The sequence below is a fragment of the Echinops telfairi genome, unplaced genomic scaffold, assembly GCF_000313985.2.
Source record: "Echinops telfairi isolate 266 unplaced genomic scaffold, ASM31398v2 ScPeMD7_3533;HRSCAF=4204_0, whole genome shotgun sequence".
NCBI classification, from domain to species: domain Eukaryota; kingdom Metazoa; phylum Chordata; class Mammalia; order Afrosoricida; family Tenrecidae; genus Echinops; species Echinops telfairi.
In genome coordinates, this window is record NW_022107431.1 from 90,519,338 (window position 1) to 90,538,075 (window position 18,738).

The following is an 18,738-nucleotide window of genomic DNA, read 5'->3' on the forward strand; positions in this document are numbered from 1 at the left end:
GATGTCCTTTACCTCCTGGTTCTTTCCTCTATTTCCTTTTACTTCCCTCTTGTCCCACCATCATGTTCAACCTTCATTCAGGTTTAGTAATTCCTGGCTGCTACATTGCCCTTGATTACGCCCCACTAGGCATCCTACGACCTTCCTTCCATTGATTTTAGTTCACTTGTTGTTCCCTTGTTCCTGGCTTAGTTCCCCTCTCCCCGCCCTTCCTTTCTCCTACTTCCCCTTCTCCCGTATACCCCAGGACCATTGGTCCCGTTCTTTTCATCTCCGAATTATTCATCCCGCCTATCTTATCTAGATAGACATGCAGATACATTAATAAGTGCAAAAACCAGGCAAAGCCAAATAAAACAACAAAGGAAGTCAAAACCAACAAAACAATAACAGCAAAAAATAAAATAACAATAGCAAAAAGAAAGCCACTGACAGAAATGGAAAGCCTATAAATAGTACAAGGTCTTTTTGTTGGCCTTTCTGGGTGTTTTCTAGGTGAGTCTGATGGGGTGTCACACTCTGTCTCCCAAGTCTATTTGTGGTATTCCCCCGGGGGTTTCACCAGCTTGCTCTCCTTGCTGCTCTGCCGCATGCCCTCAGTGCCTCACCCCAGCGTGATAGTGCCAGATCATGCACTATTCCCGCACTGTGTCTCCAGTGCTGTCCCATGCAGCACCATGCTTCAGTGAGGGACGCTGTTTCCCCTGCTGGGGCCGGCCCTATGTTCCTCTCTCTGCGTTGTCTGTTCTGAGCAGGAACATAGTCCTCAGGGCTTGGTGGCCCAGGATGTCCTCTCCTCCCTCTCCATCCCTTTCATTTCTCCCGTGTCCTCTAATCCAACGTGCTCCTCTCCCCAAGCTGTAGTCCCAGTGCTGTCCTCTGAAGTGCATTCTTCTGAGGGAGGGGGGGTGTCCACATAGTTGGGGTGGGGGCTGGCCCCGCAGACCTCTCTGTTGGTTCTCTGGTACATACCTGTATTTTTGATGGGAGTAGACAGCTTCATCTTCCTCCCATGGGGTAACTGGTGGTTCCGAATTGCTGGCCTTACAGTTAACAACAAGCTGTTCCGAATTGCTGGCCTGATGGTTAACAACAATCAACCCACTATGCCACTATAGCTTCTGTTTTTACTGTCGATCTTATGAAGATGTTGTAACATTTAGGATGGGTGGGAGGTTTGCCTTTCTTTTGTTAACTCGAAGAAAGTTAACTGTTAAAGGAAAAACCTCTCTGCTAGGTGAGTTCTTACACTGCTTGGTGGTATAAAGGAGTGCATGTGGAAACTGAGGATATAGAAGATGGTTTCCTTAAAGCCATCCTCACCTCTGGCACCCTCTGTGAGCTTTTTTTCCATTTTCACAGGACGTCGCACTGCCTGTTGAAGACTGCTATAGTACTTAGAAGACCGCAGTCAGAAGAAAGTACATTTGGAAACTTCTCCAAACGGACACAAACACAACATCTTGACAAGCAGAACAAAAATAGAACTTGTCAAGGACTTTCTTTGCTTGGATCCACAACTAACACTCATGGAAGATGCAGAAATGAAGACATCAACTGTCATATTTCAGTGAGCAAATCTACTGCAGAAGACCTCTTCGACGTGCTAAAGAGCAAAAACACCATTTTGAAGACCTGACCACAACTTCGATATTTGTAATTGCTTCATAAACACGTGAAAGTTCAACAACGTATAAAGAACACAAAAGAAGAATCGATGTGTTTGAATGATGGTGTTGGTAGAGAGTGTTGAATACACCATGGCCTGCCAGGAGAATAAGTAAATCTGCCTTGGAAGAAATACATCCCAAATGCACCCTAGAAGCAAAAATATTGAGACTTCATGCCAGGTATTTTGGACAAGCTATCAGGAGAGACCAATCCCTGAAAAAAGGTCACTATGCTTGGTAAAGTGTCAGCAAAAGAAATACAATGGACAGATACAGTGGCTGCCACAGTTGTGAAAATGGCACCGGACCGACTCAATGACATCTAACAACCTCAAAGAGGGCCAAACCCGTACGGAGGCTTCACCAGCAATCCGTTCCAGTGAAGATTATAGCCTTGGAAAGGACTCTGTCCTCTGTGGCCCTTATGTGTCAAACTTAACTCGATGACACAAAGCAGCAACGCTCAGATAAAGGAAAGGGATCCTGGATGAGGCTCACAGTGAAACACTAAACTACTAACCAAAAGGCTGTGCTTTGAACTGACCCAGAAGCACCTGGACGATCTTCAGATAAGGTCATAGCTTTGAAAATCCTATGGGAAGGTTGTACTCTACTCACATGCAGTCTCCATAAGTCCAAATAGACCAGATGGTCATGAATTTAGTTTAAGCCTAGAGCTAGGACATTTTTTTTTATTAATGTAATTTCAGTTCACATCCCCAAATCTAGACATCCCATTCTACTGAACCAGGATGAGTGCTCTTCCTAGTTCTCTTCTGTTGACAGTGGTGCTGGAAGTGTTGTTGCTGTTAGAGGCCTTCAAGTCAGTTCCAGCCCATAGTGAGCCTGTGCACAACAGAACAAAATTGCCCAGTCCTGTGTCATCCTCACAATTGCCCTACGTTTAAGCCCATTGTGATAGCCACTGAGTCAGTCTATTTTGTGAGGATTCCTCATTTTTGCTTAGGATACAAAAAATGTGTGTATTCCTGTAAGTGCCACTCACACGATCTGCTGGATATTGCATTCTACTTATGAATCACAGTACCTCCATAGCAACGTACTGCATGTATTATCTAGATGGAATAAGAAGTCATCCCCTCGCAAAAGGGGCACAAGGAGGGGCACAATGGGGTCAGTCAGCATGCAGTATAGCACCGATGGAACAAGCAACATTCTTCTAGTTTTTTAATGCCACCCCCCCACTTCATAAACCCAGTTTTACCGTAAAAATCCAGCTAGACTGGAGCATGTACACTATACAGATAAGAGCCTTCAACACACGGAATCCAGGACAGATACACACCCCCACAGGAACAGTAATGGGAGTAGCGATACCATGAAGGTAGGGGTAAAAGGGAGAGAAAGGGGGAACCGATCAAAAAGATCAATGTATTAATCCCCCTCCCCCACCCTGAGGGGGACAAACAACAGAAACATGGGTGAAGGGAGACAGCAGATGGTGTAAGATGCGAAAACAATCATAATTTATAATTTATCAGGGTTCATGAGGGTGGGAGGTGGGGAAGGGAGGGAAAACAGAGGAGCTGATACCAAGGCCTCAAGTAAAAAGAAAATGTTTAGAAAATGATGGCAACATATGTACAAATGTCCTTGATACAATTGATGTATGGAGTGTTATAAGAGCTGTAAGAGCGTAGAGAGAGAAAATAAGTTATATTTCCTGACCTAACAGGTCACTATAATCGGTGTCAACAGTGTAAAGAAATCATTTATCATTTTTAAAAATTTTATTTAAAACACCCGCATACAATAGAGGTGTCTGTGTTCAAATTTACTCAAGTCAGTGAAATAATCCATGTCTAAAATGTAGACTTGGCAGAAGGAGAATTTACTTGTCAGAAAGAGTACCCAAGGGGATTGTGGGTACTGATCTCATTTTTAGGGTGACCCACACTCACTCCAGCTTTAAAACATTTTCATTTGAATGGTTCAAACCTTGTTAGTTGATCTTCCCTCTGATTCACATTGGGCCAGATCTGATTTTCAAATTTTTCTGTGTTTTTTGGTTTTTTATTTGTTCATATTGGGGTTTATCTTAGATGTATTTCCTCATTGGGGTGACCCTCTTGAATTTTTGTTATATATTTTTCTGTTTTTCAACTAACGAAATCCAGGATTGATGAACCCATAGAGACAGAAGGGAAATAAGGTTTCTGAGGGATACAGTGGTGGGGGCGGGGTAAGCAAAGATAAAAAGATCAATTAATGTTATGGAAAGAAGTAATGAAATCAATAAGCTGTCTCCTAAAAACTAATAAGAATAATTTCCTAGGGGCACGGCAGAGGAGGTTGGAGGGAAATAGGAAGCAAACAATAATGAGTATGAGAGAGAAGAAAATATGAAATTGATAGTGATGATCGCATAACTCTTCTCAAGACAATTGAACTGTTTAAATTGTATATTATAATCATGTATTATATGAAAATAAAGCTATTTTTAATTAAAAAATTGTTCAGTCTCTTTCTAGAATTAAAAACGTAGAAGAAATCATCTTATACCTAAAAGTCACAGCAACTTATCGAAGGATTTGGAGTTAACTGTTTCTGTGTGTGAAGAGCCCTTGTAGCACAGTGGTTAAAGCAGTTGGCTGCTGATTGAAAAGGTTAGAACCCACTAGCTGAGCCACAGGAGAAAGATGTGGCAGTCTGCTTCCTCATAGGCCACTTCTACTCCATCCAGGAAAGTCATTACAAGTCATTGTTGACTCAATAGGAATGGATGTGTGTATGTGTGTATTTGTTTCTATGTATGCAGTACTTAACTCATCATACAGGCCCAAGTCTCTCCCTTCCTAACCACTTTTTTATTTTTAAATTACTTAGCATCTTTGGATGGTGCCTCTCTGTTTTTAGGGAGCTCTTGTGGCATAGGAGGGGCTTCACATTGGCTTGCCAACCTCAAGGACAGCTATAACAACCCACCAACTGCTCCATGGCAGAAAGATTAAACATTTTGCTCCCAACAGATTTACAACCTCGAAACCCCGGGGAGCAATTCCCTCTGCGTACAGGGTGGCTCAGAGTCAAAATCGACTAGACAGTACATTAGGTAGACTGGATGCCTGGCAACCACCCCTCACCGCTGCTCAGTGCCCAGCTCTCATGCCACCCAATCCCCCCATCCTCCAAGGCAGGCAGCGCTCCATTCTCTCTGTCCACCTGAACTGAAATGTTCCGAAATGACTGATACAAACCTAAGCTTCCTTGCACGGCATTGTTACAGGCTATGTTTAATTCATCCTTGAATTCCAGCACCATCAGAGTTCTTGGCACATAGTTCTTGTTCAACATGCTTGTGAAATGATTGAACAAACTAATAGGGTCCTGATGCTTAACTATGTGAAAGGAGTCCTAGGGTTATGTACAAACAGTGAAGCTCTTGGCTACTCTCTGGAAGGTTGCAAAATTGAACCCACCAATTGACTCATCAGAAGAAAGACCCGTCCAGGATGCATGAACCCTCAGGACCAGCGGTGAGAGTGGCGATGCCGGGAGGGTGGAGGGAAGGTGAGGGAGAAAGGGGGAACAGATGACAAGGTCTGCATCTAACCTCCTCCCTGGGGGACAGACAGCGGAGAAGTGGGTAAGGCGAGACGTCAGATGGTGTAAGATATGACAAAATAATAATAATTTATAAATTATCAAGTGTTCAGGGGGTAGGGGGGAGTGGGGAGGGAGGGGGGAAAATGAGGAGCTGATACCAAGTGTTCAAGTAGAAAGCAGGTGTTTTGAGAATGATGATGGCAGTATATGTACAAATGTGCTTGACACAATGGCTGGATGTATAGATTGTGATAAGAGTTGTATGAGCCCCTAATAAAATGGTATAAAAAAGAAGGAGAAGAAGGACCCTGCAGTCTGCGTCCGTGAAGATTACACGCAAGATGTGGGACAGCTCTACTCTGTCACTTGGGGTCACTGTGAGTTGGAATCTACTCAGCGGTACACAAGAGCAGTATCAAGCTCCCATGAAAAGATAAGAGAAAAATAACCTAGCAGGACACATGGATTAGTGAAGAAGTATTCCTCAGGGTTCTTGAGTTTCAGTGGACTTGGGATTTTCAAAGTGACACTTGGGGATAGTTGTTGATTGTCTTGTTTCTTCCTTGCAGCAAATACACATGAAATGTGGCGCGATGGCCCTCACTGTCACCTGAAAATCCTAGAGGCAGATTTTATCTTTCTACCTGTATGTTACCCTTTCACGATTTCCTTCCTTTCTTACCTTAACCAGTTCTCTGCCAGCAAGCACACAGACACACATATGCACATGTATACACACAGCACACATTTCACCTGTCTGAGACAAGAGATAAAAATGCAGAACTGTGGAAAGATCAGTGTCTGCCCTCACTTCTCAATGAGTCATCTAGCCACTTTCCTCAAAGTGAGACTTGCCATTTTAATTGCCTCCCCAATACATCTCTTTTGGCTTCCTTGATCTTTGGGGGGTAGTTTTGTGGCTTTGGGGTGTTGGACATTAAAAGCAGCGATGTTGGAGGTAAAGCCTAAGCTGGGTAAGCATGAAGGACCCTCAGGGTTCTTGGGGACGTGGAGCCCCTCTGGAGGAAACTGAACTGGCAGGACTAAGATGCCTGCTGATGTGGGCCGGGTCTCAGTAATGACCCAGCTTGTGAAATCAGCCTGCTGGGGCTGGCACAGAGTCAGAAACCAGGCCAATTAAATTCTTAGAGGAAAATATAATTGTGCAAACTTCAAATGTTGAGTCAAACTATTCAACAGTGGACTATTCTTTTAACTAACAACATTGCTGGAGCTCATGTCTTCCTGTTATGGCAGCAACCAAAGGCAGCTCTAGGCTTGGATGCCCGGGTGTTGAGAATTGCAACAGCCCCAAGTACAGAGTTTTCATGTCACTGTGGACAAAACTGAAGTGCTAGTGAAACTGTAAATGAAGAACGAGAATTCAAATTTGAATGAGCTGGCTGTTTGTATGCAACGGAGATTTCACTTATATTTTCCATAACTGAAAGAAGAAAAATGATCATTCCTAGGTACATTACAGGCCCTTTACTTGCTGGCACAGTGGGCTAAGTGTGTAGGCTGCTAGCTGAATGGTGGGCAATTGGAACTCACAGCTGCGGTAGAAAGAGGAGGCTGTCCACTTCTGTAAGGATGCACAGACTCTGAGCTTATGGAAGGAGCCCTGCTGGTCAGAGTGGTCATGTATTGGGCTGCTAACTGAGAAAGCCACAGTTCTAAATCACAAGTCATTCCAGAGGAGAAAGAAGGGGCTTTCTAGTTCCATCCGGATTTACAGTTTCAGAAGCCCACAGGACGGTTCTACCCTGCCCTTGTAGCCCTCCTCTGAGTCAGACTCAACTCAATGGCAAAGAGTTGTTGAAATCTGATGAAGTCGCTCCACTCTGCCGTTAGGGTCACCAGGAGCCAGAACTGATGTGAGAGCAGTGCGTTTGATTTGGGTCTGGGTGTTTTATGCATATGCAATGAGAACCAGACCTTGACAGAATTGCCTTTCCCCCCCCCATCTCAACAGGTCTCGGTGGCAGCTCTCCAGCGTTCCCTTCCTCGGAGTGGCTTCAGCGGGGAGGCGCTCAGGACCCACGACCCAGAGCAGCTCAGGGGTGGTGAATAACAGCTCTTCACGTCTGCCGTTTAAAATACAAAGGCCTCCCATAAAACTACATAGCAGAACATGGGCAAGAGACAGAACGGAAAGAGTGAGCGTCGAAGAGGCTACACTTGAGGAATTGGTGGTAGAAGAAGAACCGGACTGGGAAGGTGGTATATTTCCCAAAATGGAAAGGATTTACAGATGCTGATAATATTTGGGAACCTGAAGAAAATTTAGACAGTCTCGAATTGATTGAAGTGTTTCTCAATTCTCAAAAAGCTGGTAAAGAAAAAGATGACCCTAAAAGAAAATCTTTCTCTGACGGTGAATCTGATGACAGCAAATCGAAGAAGCAAAGAGACGCTGTTGACAAACCCAGGGGCGTGGCCAGAGGCGTGGACCCTGCGGGAGTCACGGGCCACAGACAGCAGTGGCAGTTCACGTTTCCCACGAATTGGAAAGTCAGATGAGGCCGACTTGTGCTGGCAAAAGAGGCAAACGTGAAGTGCCCTCAAATTGTAATTGTGTGTTGTGTAGAGAGACTACCTTGGCATTCCTGTCCAGAAAATGAAGCTCAATCATTGTTTGCATGTATATATAAATAATTTGGGTCTTGGGAATTTTGTTTTGTTTTGAATTATTAGTGTAAAGAATAACTACATTCTAATGGAAATTAAAATTGATATGATTGTTTGAAATAGTATTAGGGGAGTTGGTGGGGTTATTTTGTCCTTGTTACATCAATAGCACTGGGTACTTCGAACAAATAAAGCTTTCTGGAATTGCTTCAGTTATAAGAAAAAAAATTGATACCATGATATAGTATGTCCTCTGCATTTGAAGATACCTTTTCTCAATGCTGGGAAATTCTACTTAATCATTACTGAACCAGAACTTTTTTAACCCATAATGTATGTCTAAGGACCATTCTGGGTTTTTTGTTCCTTGTTGCTATTTGTTTTAATTTATTTTTAATTAGGAGTTAATACATGTACCATTCCATAGTTCAATCATGTATTGTAAAATTGTTACCACAATCAGTTTCCAAACATTTTTGTGCTTCCTGGACTCTTTGACATTGCCTTCCTTTTACCCATCCAACCACCCCCACCACTGTACCCCCAACCCTGAAACCCTGATTCTCCTTGCTGTCCCTATAGGTTCATCAAACATGGGTTTCATATTTGTGTGTATGCATAAAGAAGAATGTACATTTTATTTTGCATTCATCAAAACCAGAACTATTCTAAACAAAAATGATGTTTGACAACCATGGATATTTCCCTGTAGTTACAGGGTTGGTATTCTTCTGAGCAACTCAAGAAATAGATCACCACAAGTAAAATGGAGGGGGGTATTAGGGGGGAACTTATAAGCTATAAGCGTTCAAGTCAAATAAATGATCCAGTAATAAATTAAATAAAATTTTAAAATCTATAAAACTCCATACCTATGGAATTATGTAAATGAAACTTTATTTGCATAATCCCTTGAGTAAAAAAAAAAAATCTTACCACTACTCCAAACCTCCACACCCAAAAAAGAAACCTAGCTTAATAGAGATATGTCTTCAAGGCTCAGTTCAGTGGGCATTTGTTCCTTTTAGAGAACCATATTTATACAGACAGCTGAAATCTCTGTGTTATATTGCCTGAAAGGTCATGATTCATGGACTGTCTGAAGACCTCCTCAGTGGTGCAAACCTAATAAGCCGGTTAGAGGTGTCACCCATTTAGGTCCTGCAGGCATACACGGGGGAGCAGACTTGTCATCTCAGCTACTGACCTGCATGGTTGGTTTGTTTTTTTTCAAATCCATTCGTTACATGTAGGGTCAATTTGCTCAGTATTTAGGCTACTCTAGGTAAGCCAAAGCCAGGAAACATAAGTTTGTAGTAATCAGAATGTTAATCCAATTGAATATTGTTTACTTTATTATAAATACTGGTAGACAGTTATCAATAAATAATTTCATATTTTTTAAAAAAGAAAGTTATCTGCCTTTTGCAGGCTGAAGTCTTACCACTTTGCTGTGGATATTTTTAGTGGATAATATTTGAGTTTTCTTTCTCTGTCAGGTTTTCACCTGACACCAATTCTGCATTTTGAAGGTCTTATCCTTCAAAACGGTCGCCAATAAATATTGAGACTTGATGTTTACTTGTTTGCAGAAGGAATACATAATTTGAAGAGGAATTTTGAATTCTCAAATGTAACATTTGTGATGTTGGTGCAGGAGCCAACGGGGTTTCTTTCTGTGTACACAGAACCACCATGAGTCTGAACCAACGTGATGATCCCTAAAATCAAGGGCAACGTTAATATGCCTACCAAATCAATCAAGATGACCCCTGTGAAGCCCCAACCCCAGTCACTACTACCTTCTAAACTTGCCTCTTGCTGTAAATGTACAGATCCTCTCCGGAGCCACTGCTTTCATTGGACCCATTTGGAGACACCTTAACAAGCCTAAAGTAAGTGAATGAGCAATATGACTCGTCGGCAGCCACCCGCGGCGGCTCAAAGATGCACGTTTCAAGACATTTTGTTTGGAGCAAACCCGTGCATGGATGACCTAGAACCACGGTAGCAATCTGTTATGATTTAGCTTCCTATGTGTTGGTTGCATATGGTTGAATGATTATGAAGAGTTATGCAAAGCACCACATAATTTTGACAGGTGCCACACTGCTATGCAAGCCATTCTAATGGGGATGATAAAACTGATCACCAGTACGTTTATGAGGCATTGGCTTAAGGAATCATTAGCATATTCTTTGAGCTCTTGCAAGGCTATTAAGAAGTAGTAAGAGAATAACCTAGCAATACCATATTGCTTCCCCAAACAATAGTATAACAGAGACTGATTTTGCACAAAGCCAGGGATTATGCCATGACCATATTATACCTTCAAATTGCTTCTGAGAAAATAATGTTTTACAGTTTTCAAAGATTGCAAAATCAAAATAATTTGTGTGCCTTCAAATACTTTGTTTTTCTTTCAATAGCTCATGAAATTTTTAAGAAGTAAATACTGTTTATGCTCACCTAGAATTGATTTTGATAGCAGTGACTTTGGTTTTTTGTTTCAATTCCAAGAAATATTATTCTTTTTCTTCAAGACCTCCCTGTCTTTTAACTCTGAACTCTCTAAGTAAGGAACCGTATAGAGGAGGACAAAACAAACTTGTGTTAAAAAGTGGATGTTCGTGGACTAAAAGAAAAGAAGTCACAGCAAAAGTTCAACTGGTAAAGAACTGAGACCTGTGAACACAGCGAACCGTGCAGTGAGCGATCCGAGGCTCGCTCGGTTGACCTGTGCGGTCAAGGACTTCTGGCTCTTCGAAGAAGAAAGAAACCAGGTTCCCCCACTGCTGAATTTTATTTCCCCATCCTCCTTTTAGATTCCTTACACTAGACTTGTAGGCCCGGTATTTGTGTTTGCTTACTTATTTTCCAGGAGCATCCACCAGACCATAATTTATGTTTTTTAAGTCAAGCCAAATAATCTTTTTTTGCATAACTATAGTGATTTATGCAAGAATCCTTGCAAATACTTTGTCCTGTGTAGTAATTAGTCATGGCGAGTTACTCTTTTTCAGCAGTGTTTTATGTAGATCCCTGGAACCCGGCTTTCTTGGATCCCATCTGTTGCAGGTGAGAGAGTGAAATTGGGGCTGAGGAAGAGGGCTGGAGCTCTTGGGCAAAGAAAGACATAGGAAAAACGAGAATTTCGTAAAAATGTTCAAGCAGTTTCAGGATTCATTGAATCCCGAATCGAGTTGCCAAGGCTGAGATCAATTACATGACCCTTTCCATTTTCACAGGCGATGCTTCCCTCTTGCTCAAGACGAAAAACCCTCATAAAACTGTGCCAGAGAAATATGATTTTTTTTCACACTTCACAAAGCTGTCAAAAAGTCTATGTTCTCCAGTTTTGCTTTTAATGTGCAAAACCTTTCACACGGCTCCAGGCACAACCCGAGATCTGGTGGCCAACAAGTTGGATTTCCTTCCAAAGGAAACAGTAGAAGCTCTGTTGGAAGAAGAGCAGGGCATGGGCTTCAGTAGAGTTGGCAGGGAGGCTGCTCACATTCAAACGGGCGGAAGCCCTGGCTTCTGCAGGGACGAGCTGTGTTTCAGATTAGCTTTCAGAGCACCTAGGCGTGCTTTGAGAGAGCACGAGAAAGAGCTTGTGTTTGTTCAACTACATTAATTTCACTCCTTGTTTATGGGTTGCATTTTTATCTCTGCTTCGTAAATGGGACATCTGAAGAGCAATGTAATGCTTGGTTTGGACATAGGCTGATTCATTTTATCAAAATATTTTTGACACTCATGTGTGACTCTCAGTCCTAATGACTATCCCCAGGACGTCACTCTCTCTCTCTCTCTCTCTACACACACACACACACACACACACACTTTTCCATGTCCACTCTAAAGATATTTTATTATCAATAATCCATTATATCTGGCCATGTACTTTCTCTCTCTTCTTCTTCTGTTTTCTAGAAGGGTTCTCACCAGGTTAACAATATCAGCATCACCTGAACCCTTGTTACAAAAGAACTCTCACACCTCACCCAATAGACAGACTTAATCAAACATTCTGGGGGTGGGGTCCAGTAATCTGTGTTTAGCAAGCCCTCCAGAGATTCGTGAAACTCACTAAAGATTGTGAACCAATGCTGTTCAGTATCACGCAGAGCAGAGATCATCAAAGCCATCGAGCTCTCATATAAACTTGAACTATCATCATAGAGAACATTGGTGCCTCCAATGTGCCAGCTACTGCGCTGTTTTGTATTTGTTTACCTGCTGAGCCCTCACAATAAGCCAGGTGTTATCCTCAGCTTCTCCAACGGATGGGCTGAGGCACAGTGGGCTGTGCAACATGTCCACGGCTAGGGTGATGGCGGGGCTGGCTTGGGAGAGGATTGCTGTTCTCTCCAGTCTTCATCTGGGACTTCCCTGGCCTTGCTATATAACATGAGACAAACTCCCAAACTCCAATTTCTAATCATATGGGGCCTTGCTCACACAGTCCTTTTACAGACAAACTTTCTAGAGATGTTATTTTCCAGAGCACATGGTTGGCAAGTGATGGAGACAAGATTCAAAGGCAATTTTCCCCAAACGTAATCTTGGTATTTTCTCAAGGCCTCTGGTTCATAAGAGACAGGAGTGGTTCGGTGAACAATACAAAGCTGAATATTAGAGACACCTGACTCTTAAGAAGTCGAGAGTCTAGCTGGGCCCTGCTCTGTGGCTTTACTAATCCATGGGAGGGCAAGGATAGAACCAAACAAGGTCGAATGGTGTTTTGAAAAGTGCTGAGACCCTGAAATCAGCAGCTCTGGATTTGAGCCCTGGATTTGCGAATCTACTAGTTGTAACTTGGGAAAATTACTAAACTTTGAGTTTCAACATTAATGTACATAGTGATTTAACAGTACCTATTCTATATGATGGCCGGTAGGTTATATTGGGGTTAGGTATTACAAGATTTAGTACAGTGTCTGGTAGAAAGTAATAAATACTTTTAGGAGTATTAATTTTATTATCATTTCCTGTCTATTATAGGGCCCTGGTGGTGCTTTTTGATATGCATTGGACTACCAAACACAAGGTTAGTGGTTCAAGCTCATCTATCACACTGAGGGAGAAAGATGAGTCTATTTGTTCACATAAAGATTTGCAGCCTTGGAAAAACCTATAGAGGGTTGCTATGAATTAGAATTGTCTCATTTGCAGTGGGTGGGTGGATACTTACTGTGAAGGTTAAGAGAGCTAGAGATAAGGAAAATGAAGTTTTAGGTACACAATGTTTACTTATGGAATAGTAGTTGTATTTGATTTGTTATGATTACGTGCAATTTTTTCCCAGAAGTCCTGCTTGTGGGGTTACCTCTGCATTTGAGTCAGTTAGATGAAGGCTGGTAGAGCTAAATCTGGAAAGGAAACAGGGAAGCCCAAAAGGGTTGTGGAAAAACGAGGGTCCCCATAACTATAATTATGACAATCCATCTTGTTATGGATTGTTTTTTAGCAGCTCTTCTATTTTACCAAGTGTGATGTCTTTTTTTCAGGACTGGTCTCTCCTGATAACATGTCCAAAGTAAGTGAGATGAGATGTTACCATCCTTGCCTCTAAGGAGCATTCTGGCTGTACTTCTTCCCAGACAGATCTGTTTGTTCCCCTGGCAGTTCACTGCACTTTCAGTATTCTTCATCGTCGCTATCTTTCAGACCCATCAATTCTCCTTTGGTCTTCCTTATTCAGTGTCCAGCTTGTATACGCATATGAGGTTTAAAGGGTAATGGAAATGTCCAAATTTCCCAAGCAAACATGAACAGTTATCAGTTCACTTAACACAGGAGTAAGCAAGGATAAAGTGCAGTAGTGTGTAAGCAAGTTTGTAACCAGTTATATGTTTAATGATTATGTTGGGGCCCTATTTTTATTAAATAGTTATATTAGTATAGAATTCACACATTATACAATTTAATCATTCCATTATATTAAGAGATGTACAATCACCACCATCACCAATTTCAGAACATTTTCTTCTCATACTCATTGTTATTAGCTCCCCTTTGTCCCCTAAAATTCTCCTGCTCTTCCTCTAGATAGTTACTAATCCAGCTACTATGTCTATAGAGTTACCTCTCTTAGATTTCATATAAAGAAAATCACACAAAACACAATCAGGAAACAAACAACAATGACAACAAAAAATTCCCAGCAGCAATGACTGGACGAAATGGAGAAAAACCTCAATTGAAAAGAAAGCAGAAAAATTAGAAACTACAACTTTGAAATGGGACAAAATGGAGGTCAAATGGCAAGGGATTACATTTTAACCTAAGTAGCTCTGCCACAATCGACTTTACAACGCTCTCTGTCTGATGGCAAGGCACCTCACAGCCCTGGACCATGGTCAGAGGGGATTCATCAGAAACTTAATCCATGTGGGGACCCTGTACATGGATTTCAGGCTTCCACAATCATTCATAGCCATCTGCAAAGAGACTGCTCATAATTGAAGCTCCCATGCCATTTCCTCCTTTGGATTTGGATTTTATTATTCACAATCCTTAATTGACACCTCTCTTAGATGGCTGCTTGTTTTAAGACAAGCCTGTAAGACCCCTGATGGCATTCTTTCTGATAACCAAGTTCCATCTGGTTTCTTCACTTTGTTAAAGCACCCAAATCTTCAGTGATCTCTTTAGGAGGGCAAGTATGTACTGGGGGCGTGCCATAAGAACTCATTGCTCTTAGATTAGAGTTGCCCCAGCTCTTGACAGAGCAGGAGTTAGTTTTTATAGTTTAGGACAAAGATCACCTTTGTTCACTTAAATGTCACCAGGGAACAAACATGTGTTAACTAGAGAATTAATATGCAAGAATATTGCTCACACCAGGTTCCTGCTATATAACAGGTGCCATGTTATGTGTTTCCCATTAGAAAAAGCACCTTGGAAAATCAGACACGGGGTTTGAGGAAGAACAGGGCAATAATCTGCAATATGAAGGTGGCATGGCTTTGCTTGCTGAACAGGAAGAGGACTTGAAACAGGAATGACGATCAAAGACTACGTGCTGCCTACAGTATGGATTACAATTCAACCTGAAGAAAACAGGGCATCATACCTGAACTAATAAACAGCATCATGAAAACCAGAGAAAAGGCTGAAGTTTTCAAGCATGTTATTTTAGTTAGAGTCACAATCAAAGTCCATAGAAGCAGCTGGCAAGAATGCAAATAAAATACTGGATTAGCAAATCTGCTGAAAAACACACACAAACAAACACACAGGCACACACTCACTGCCGTCAGGTTGATTCACACTCATAGTGACTATAAGCTCTTCACAGTGTTCAAAGCAAAGATGGCACTTTAGGGACTACGTGTGCCTGAACCAAGACATGATATGTTCAATCACCTCATAAGGTGCAAATGCAGGACGGTGAGTAAAGGTGACTTGGCACATCTGCATTACTGTGTGCATACAAAATGCTGACTATGCCAGAGGCTGCCGGAAGAACAAACAAAGCCGCGTTGAAAGAAATCCAATAGAAATATCCTCAGATAGCAGAATAACGAGACTTAATTGAATGGATTTGGGCCATCTCGTCAGAAGGGACAAGTTAGTCACTCAAGAAGGACATCACGCTTGGTAGAGGGTCAGCAAGAGAGAGGAAGACACTCGACAAAATGGGTTGACACAGTGGGCTCCAATATCGCAATGCTTGGGACAACGGTATGGGACCCAGAAGTATTTTCTTCTACTGCACATAGGAACACTGCGAGTGAGACATCGCCTAAAAAGAACAAAGATGTTCGCGTGTGTGTGTGTGCACATATGCAAGAGAGAGACAGAAACAAAGGTAGGGACTGAAAACAAGGAATAAATAAACAGGAATGTTTTGGGGGAATCACAGGGAGAAGATTATAAATAAGTAGAAATTCTGAAATGTCATTGGTTAAAATGAAAAGTGAAAATGTCAAATGGTGTTTAAAATTTAAACATCTGTTTCATGATCTGAAGTTGTTGAAACTTTAAGATTTATGAACAACCATAGGTGGCATCTTCGAAACTGGAAAGAAAATTGAATAAAGCTATCTGATATAGTAAATTGCCAGGATAATTCATGGGCAGAAAATGAAGTTTTATGAGGGAAAATGTTGCAAATAAAGATTATTTCTTTTTTTCCAAATAATTATTAAATGAAGAGGTGGTTACAGGCATCAACATTTTACTAATGTATTAAAGACAATGCAAGCAATTTTTTCTTTCTGCAACTCAGTTTAGGAGGAATAAGAATGATAGATAAGAACAATACTGCATGTAATGAAGTTTTACTAAGAAGTACAGAGACTAGAAAAAGCTGACCTTGTATTTTATCTTGTTTTCAAAAATGGAAGTAAATGGGTAAATGTATTACATTAACCAGATATATTGAAAACCTTCCAATTGAAATAGTTATAGAATTCTGTCTCAGCTTTTGATTTTTGACCTGCTCTGAACTTTCACATCATATTATTTGTGGCTGGGCGTTTTTTAAATCATGAGCATATAGGATCAGTCCTACATAACTGCAATCTAGTCAAGGAGCTAAGAAGCGTAGGGTTTGGGGAAAAGGACTGAAAACTGACCTCCCCAAGGTGAATATTGGAAAATCACCAAGACATGTTGAGAAAAAGGCTAGAAAAGTAAAGGGTGCAAATTTTGTAAATAGTTTTCAGAGCAATCTATCTTTTAATGGATTGAGCATACACATACCTGCTTGTGTCACACATGTCAAATGGTCTCTCTTACGTGATGCTTTGTAGAGTTGCTGATACATTTAATTCTTAAAATAGACCAAAAATACAGGTATTAAAAAGATTATTAATGTTTTTGATCCAGCTCTAATTAGAAAAGTGGGGATAGACTAGAAATACCAAAATTATTATTTTAAAAATTATTTTGAAAGAAGTTTCTGCACTATGCCTATAGTTAATAACATACTTACTAGCTGTATGAGCCCCCAATAAAATTATTTTAAAAAAATAACATAATTACTAGTGGAACACTACCTTCCAAAAACAAGTGGAACACTAGCAGCGTGCCCCAAAAGCTGAAGAACAAATAAGATTCCACTCTCTATAAGTATTTTTAATATTGACCTAAGGGTTCTGGCCAATTCAGTAAAACAAGAATGGGAAATAAATGTACAAGAAGAGAAAAATATTATGGGCATATAACATTATTTGTTTTAAGACTAAAGAAGTAAAAATTTTAAATCAGAAAGACAGTTCAATAAAGTGACGAAGGACCAGCCAAAGATCCAAAGTAACCTCTCTGTGTAGGAACCAAAAGGGTTTAGAAAAGTTTCAGTCACAATAGCAACTTAAAAATTTAATAACTAGAAAAAATAACAGAAAGTGTGACTTTTCTAAAGTAATCCATGAAAATAAACAGAAAGATTTAAACATTTAAAAAGTTTCTGAATAAGAAGAATGAATCCTACATGTAAAAATACTTGTTTACAAGTCAACATTTTAGTTTCCTTTTGGCTTAAAAACAATTCTAACATTCAACAAGTTCATAAAAAGAAGGATGAAATGACTTGAACAATCTGGAACAAAGGGACTATTAAAGTCAGGCTTGCACTACCATGTAGTAAAATGTAATGTAGAACTCTGTCTATTAAAACCATATGGTATTGGCAAAGAATTGACAGATCAATGAAACAAAATGGATAACTTTGAAACAGACTCTAATAAAGAAGAATGTATTATACACTAAAGGAAATGTCAAAAACCAATGGGAAATATGTTCTCATCCAACAATTAAGACTGAGAACCTTAATAACCTTCAGAGAAAAGAAAGATTCTCAATAAAAATATATAAATGGAAAACAAATATAGAACAATGCTTAATCTTGCTAGTAATTCAGGAAATTTAAGACCACAGTGATTTATCACTTAATATCTTCTCAGGTGGTAGACTATTACTGGTCTGTCAGATTGTCATATTGTGGTGACGTGCATGTTGTTGTGACGCTGCAAGCAATGCCACTGGTCTTTCAAATGTCAGCAGACACATCTACGGTCATTTCTGCTTTAAGTGGCGTTTCCATTCTCAAACAAGTAAAGAATGCGAGTGTGGTGATCTACTTTAAAAATAGGCTAGTGGACACCTGCTGAGTCATAGTAGATCCTTGTCTGATACAGAACCAGATGATCCTCTCAGATGGAAAGGTGCTCAGAGTACAACTTAGGAAGAGATGCTTCTGCAAAGTAGAGTGGGCTTCTGTGAAACTTCATTGGCTGAGGTGTCATGATCCAAAAAAAACTAGATCCAAATATCCATCAATAATTGGAACATGGAAGTTATAAAATATAAATCCAGGAAAACTAGAAGTTGTCAAAATGAAATGCATGAAGACTCATACTGTAGGCAACAATGAGCTGAAATAGACTGGTATTGGCCATTTTGAATCAGTCAATGATATGCTAGAAATGACTTATTGAAATGGTTTAAGTATTGCACTCATTGTCAAAAAACATTTAAAGATTTATACTGGAGTAAAACATCATTAGTGATTGATAAGGTAATGTTCATTTGCCTACAAGGAAGACCAGTTAATAAGAATATAATTCAAATTTACACATCATACACTAATGCCAAAGATGAAGAAACTGAAGGTTTTGGCCAACTTCTACAATCTGAAATGGGTCAAACAGGCAACTTAAGATGCATTGATAGTTACTGGTGACTGGAATGCATAGGGTAGAAATGAAGGGAGGGATCACAAGCTGAACCCATTGCTGTCAAGTAAAATTGCCCCATGGTGTTGCTAAGGTTGGAAATCCTCAAGGAAGCAGTGTCACATCTTTCTCCTGCTGCGAAGTCGGTGGATTCACATGGCCAAATTTTGTGTTAGCAGTTG

General features: G+C 40.6%; 1 pseudogene; it reads left to right on the plus strand.

Moving 5' to 3' along the window:
* Positions 1-14,881, plus strand: part of LOC101657247 — a 29,409-nt pseudogene extending 14,528 nt beyond the window's left edge.
* The last annotated feature ends 3,857 nt before the right edge of the window (positions 14,882-18,738 follow it).